This window comes from Phaenicophaeus curvirostris, chromosome 1 (assembly GCF_032191515.1).
Source record: "Phaenicophaeus curvirostris isolate KB17595 chromosome 1, BPBGC_Pcur_1.0, whole genome shotgun sequence".
Lineage (NCBI taxonomy): Eukaryota > Metazoa > Chordata > Aves > Cuculiformes > Cuculidae > Phaenicophaeus > Phaenicophaeus curvirostris.
The window spans coordinates 13,739,797-13,746,050 of NC_091392.1; positions in this window are offsets into that span (position 1 = coordinate 13,739,797).

Sequence of the window (6,254 nt, forward strand, 5' to 3'; positions counted from 1 at the left end):
TCTGGCACAGCTTGAGGCCATTCCCCCTTGTCCTGTCCCCTGTCACTTGGGAGAAGAGGCCAGCACCCTCCTCTCTACAACCTCCTTTCAGATAGTTGTAGAGGGCAATAGAAGATTGGGACCAAAGGACTCTGAGTTGCATCAGGATAAGTAGACCCTGGAGACAGTTTTGTGGACTGTGAGTTGCAGGAGTACAATATATTCCCTTCACATCTTTTTCTGTTTTCCATTCAGCCCCCTTGTCAGTGCCAGGAGTAACAGCAGTGGTGACCTGGCACTGCTTACAGCCAGCAGAGGTTCTCTAAGTAGAAAGAGAAACTGAGGATCTGATCCATAATTTCTCATTAAGTTTGCTAAAGATAGATGAAGATGAACGTTTAACAGTGTAATCGTTAGTGATTATAATCATCGACAGTGGATTTTCAAGCAATTAGTAGTAATTAAGCCCTCATTTATAACTCATTAATATGAAAAACAGTAATTCTATGGATGAAATGCTCCCATAGTATCTAAAGCAAGGGATTATGTAGACAGAAATATATGATGAAACATCTAGAGTTTGACATCTTCACATGACATTTGATAACTATATCATCATAACCAAATACTCCTAAAATTTCAGCTGGTTGTTCAGACAAATCCACTGCACAGTATCATAATAGTTTGCTTTTAGAATTTAGGTGCCAAGGGCAGTAGCCTGGTAAAAGTGAAGGAGAAGAAATAAATGTCTTTCCTCGAACTGCCAATAAACAAAGTCAGTTCATGCTGGAGATAGTTTAATTTTTAGTAACATTTCCACTAATTCTAGGTGCTCTTTATTTTCCAGTTTACTTTTCTGGGAAGGTTATGTTCTTGCACCAACATCTTCAGTTAAATCAGTGCATTAATTAGTATGTGCATTTCTCCAAGAAGGTATGTGGCAGAACGCTGTACTCTATATATTCCTCATAAAGAACATTTTACCAGGAACGTTTTTGCATACAAAACATCTGAGGTTTTATAAGTTACGTTATACTCTGCATAAATAAGGAGGACCACGGGAGATGGATATCACTGCATGTACGTAACCAAAACTTTTTATTTATCATTTTATATTCAGATTGTTTAAGTCATACCAAAGTGGTACCAATTCTTGGTTTACTTGAATAAATGCCTGAACAAAGACTGAATTACTTAGGCATCTCAGTTTGGACTTAAGGACTTTCCAAAACTAGCATTTATGTGTGTGCTGCAGAAAAATGGTCTTTGTTTATGACATCTGATGTTTTAGTGTCCTATCAATCCTCTATCAGAATTGGCTAAAAATGATGGGGTCTGTGACTTGCAAAATTTAAGCAAATCACGAGCAAGCATCTAGACACTTCTTAATTATATGTTAGAAAAATCTTGTATTCTTAATATTTATTTTCAGATTAATTAAGTTTTTATTTACATATTTCAGTATGCAAAATTATTTTCTGCTGGAGTCAAACTGAAAATGAAATTGTTTGTTTACCTTTGTTTCATGTACAGGAGCCTGGATAGGGTCAAGAGTGGGTAGAATTTTCGAATAATGCTATTCAGCTTTTCCACAGTGTAGTGGCAGACCCCGAGGGAAAGCATTGAAAAAATACAGACACCTTTAGCGGGAAAGACCTTTACTATTCTGTATCTGCCACTAAGCAGTGATTTGGCTACCTAAGTGTATCTATATAGTATAGCTCACAAAGGGAAATATTTGTCTCAGCTAACCTGTGAAGATGGAAGTCAGTATTCTTGCTTTTGTATTTCCTCAATTCTCTTTTGTTATAATTTTTATTGTGACGTTGTAAAACACTAAGCATACTGCTGCATAATAACGAGTCATAAATTAAAGGGATGTTCCATTTCATGACATTATTTGTAATGCCTAACTTTCTTACTTCATAAAATGTCGTAGTATGCAACCACTCAGGGAGAATCGCTGCTCCAAAATGTGTACTAGAGCACTTAGCAATGTACCCATCAGTGAAATGAAAGGTGAAGCCGCATTGCTCAGCAGTTTGGTGTCACAGACAGGCAATACAGTTTCCTCATACAGCTTGCCTTGCGATCCTGTTTTGTTTTACATACATGCCTGAGTGTCCTTGTCAGTCCAGACATTCCTGTCAACTTCATTTTTTTTATCCAGTGGCCATTTTCAAAAAAATCTGTTGGAGGATTTCTGTGTTTATGGTACTAGCTATGTAGAAGTTTATTGAAAATCAGCAGGAATGTCCCAGCCACAGGAAGCATTCCACTTTGTGTTTGTACTCCATTGTGCACCAGGGAAATCTCAAGAAAACTTGTTTCTGAACTGATGGCCATGTTTGGAGATGGTTCTCTTCTCATGATACTGCAATACTTTTTGCTTTGTGACAGGGTTTAGCTAGGGTGGTAACCAGCATCTCCAAGCCTATCCAGTCTATATAGTTCACTGATGGGGCTTCCAGAGTTTCTGCTGTGAAGTTCAGCAATGTTTGCCAGGTTTCTCTAACCACGGTCAAGATGACTCCATGCATGTTCTCCTACTAATCTGGCAGTGGAAATATTGACAAGGTACCACAACATTTTAAGGGAAAACCATTCATTCACAGTTGATTAAGATAGTTTCCCATATTGTTTTAAGGTCTGAAATTGCTAGAAATGTGACGTGTGAAAGCTGAAGCACACAACAGAGATGGAATCTGCGTGTCATGCAAGGATGTGCTTGATGTAGCCATGGAGGTGGGATGAAGCAGCCAGTCAAAGTGATGAAGCTCAGCTCATATCACTGCTTCCTGAAACAGGAAAAATGCCAGGGTGCTGTGTTACATGTTTGGTAAAAATGTTTTACTGCAAAAAAGGAATTGCCATTCTCTCGCTCCCGAGATGTGACATGGAAAAAACCTGCAGCTATTCAGTGCACTGACAGGAGCGTAAGGCACCTCAATTAACAAGAAATTAATCAAAACTAGTCATGTAGATCCAGGTTGGGACAGTAGCTAATGACTAATGTTACTCTATGTGCATTTCTGATATGCAAAAACTGTAATCTCAATTTCTTATGGGTCATCTGAACTGAAACCATGGCATCTGGTCATTACTACTCCAGCCCAGATACACATAGCTGTGCTGGGGCAAGGTAAGGTCTGTACATCCGCATCAGCTAAACCATGTGTTTTTAACCTGGGTACCACCATGGACAGTTTGCACAAACACTTTGTTAGAGACCCTTTAACTCCTTCAATAATTCCATCATTAATTCTCCTTCAACCACTTTCCTTAACTTTAGGAGGAGTGCTTGTTCAGGCGCTTTCTAGGTCCTGGAGTAAATTAAAGTAAACCTAAAGTTGATATCACTTACATTAAACTCCTTGTAGTGTCAAGAAGTAGCTCATACTGCATTTATCTTTGCCCATATCCTCAGCTACCCTATACAGAGCCTGCTGACAGTCTTGGCTTACAGCTTTACCCAAGATATAGAGTCTTCTGTGTTGGGACATGGTGTCCTAGAAACCTTGAAATGTTTGGGTTTTTTCTCCTATGACACCATCTGCGATGCAGGATTCACATTCTCGGGGAGGATAATCTGTTCAGAGAGTTTTCCTTTCCTTGAATTGGGCATATAACTGCAGGAAGATTCATTGTGAGCTGGTTTACTTTCATTTGGACTTGGTATTATTTTAAAAGCAGTTGAGTTGGTTGCTGTTTTGTAGTCACAGCGATATCGTCCTAAATTTCATTCCTCTGGGGTTTTTTCCTAGCTTCCAATAAACTAGGAGAGACAGATTCCAATGCATTTTTGTCAATGTGGAATTGAAAATGAATTTAATCTTTAAATAGAAAATCAAGTAAATATCAAAGCTGCAGGAGGGAGCAGCAACTGAGTCATCACATTTGTGGACTAAACTTTAATATCACAATTTTCATCTATAAAAGTAAAAAAGCAGCTAAGTTTCACCCTGGGCAGATAGACTGCTTACTGAGACTAATAAGAAATCCTATCTACGTCTCAGCTTGAACTTTTTCTTCAGATTATTTCACATGGCCCCGAAGCTTTCTCAGTCTTATACTAGCCTTTCAGCAAAATAAATTTTGCATTTAAATAAGTGTGGCGGAAAAATTTGTAACATTCAATTCATTACAAATGAATTACAGATTAATTACAAATAAATCAACTAATTAATAACAATTTTAATAATCCTTATTAATTATTGATGAGTGCTAATGACAGTAAGAAAAAATTGATTTTCTGTTTCTACTGAGCTGAAATAATTTACTTGTAAAATGAAAGTGAGTGACCAATAAGACTAACAGAGATAATGCAATAATCTCCCATTTCTATTTCACAATATTACTGTAAAAGTGTCTGGTGAGTGATAAGCAAAGGAATGCAAAATAGTTGTAGGTAGTAGATATTTCATTGCATTTATCACTAGTATGTTGTGGTTTCTTTCAGCTAAAATAAATAATACCTGGTTTGGGGAGAAGAGCTGTACAAACCTTGGTATGTGCAGGAATTTTTTTTCCTTACAGTACCCTTTGGGTAGCAATAAATGACCAAGTAGGACTGATCTGTTCTTCTTCATGTCTTTCAGCTACTTTGTCAATATTTATAACAACCGTAGTTTTTCTCGGAGCATTCTAGGACTTAAACTAGTGCAAGAAGTTCACAATCAACACGCTAGTTTCGATGGTTGTCTCCCACCATCCCCCAGAATCTTTCTAAAATATTGTTTCATTCCAAGGAATGATCACATACTTCATAATTATGACCTATATATTCTGTTCCTATGTGTATGTATGAGATTGCAGTCCAAAACACTGGAAACTGACTGGAGATAGATCAAGTTGATCGCCAGAATAAGCCATGATCATAGTGTAGGGGAAGCCTATGTATCATCATTTTTTGCCTTTCCTTGGTATACATCATAACAAAAGGCGGTGTTGAGGAAGAAATTGAAGATAGCTCTGCTGTATTTAAGGTGTATAAAAACCGGTTTAAGTGTAGGTGGTGTTGATTGGAAGGACAACGTGTCTTAGTCTCTGAGGACTGATATGAGAGAGAGAGAGAGAGGCTGTGATTTTTACTTTCATACAAAGCAAGACTGACTCGAAGAAAGAGAGAGTTAGGTATTGCTGAGTTAGAATACAGGTAGGAGCCAAATTTGTGTTCAGTAGAGAAGATTTAAAACAAAAAATGTCCGTTGATACTCCATCAAAGATTCTCTCACCTATGAGTAAAAAAATTTTTCATCTGGGGACATTTCAACTGATGAGTTCAAACTTCCAGAGTACAGTAACTTTAGGAAACTGCCAAACCCTGCCTTTGTGTCAATATGGATTCTGCTGATAACCTCAGTTTTATTTCTTTACATGTCTTGAGACACTGAATGTGTTGAATTCTATTTCATTCTGAAAAGATCAAGGGCAAAATGTTGTAACAGCTGCATCAATTATTTATGAATTGAATCACGATACTGAATGTGTCTTGATCAAAATACAGCTATGGCTTAAAAGGGAATGCTGACCTCTACTCCAACCCAGCATAATTCAGAAACAGGTATGTCAAAGGTGTTCATTGTTAAGTTGTTATTGTTACCAGGACTGCCACAGCAAATAAAACCCAACTGCACCAGCGATGCTTGAATCCATGTGTGGAAGAAATGCCCAGCGCTGCAGACCTCATGTATGTCCTGGTGGGTTGTCACGTGTTCATAAAATACCCCAGAAGCCCTGTGTATTTCACATGCTTGCATGGAATGGTTTTGTTACTCCCAGTGGAAGTTCCTAATTAGAGATGTCCTTCCTGCTTTTCCCATCTCCAACCTCCTGTAAAGCAGGAGGCAGACATCCTATGGTGTGCTAAGCCTACTACATATATTCTAATATGCAAATGCCTGACTGAATTAGGAATAATAAAACTGACCAGAGAGTAATAGCATGTATGTCAGCAACAGGCCATGAAGGAGGAGACCAGAGGGACTCTGGGGAGTAGCAGACAGGAATATTCTGAGGTAGATAGTGGGAGGTAGCCAAATGTGAATGTTGGGAACAGGGTAGTGAAAGAGGGTTGTGATGGAGCATCCCAGAGGTGTGAGCATCAAATGAGAAATAAGAGTGTGCGGGATTTTCTGTGATAGGTACAGATATATGCGTGGCATTTAGTAAAAACACTATTTAACAAAAATATCTCTCTAAGACAGGGACACCAGTTCTAGATCAGAGGAATGGTAAACCATCCAGCAAAATGCTGTTATATGATGAAGTATGCT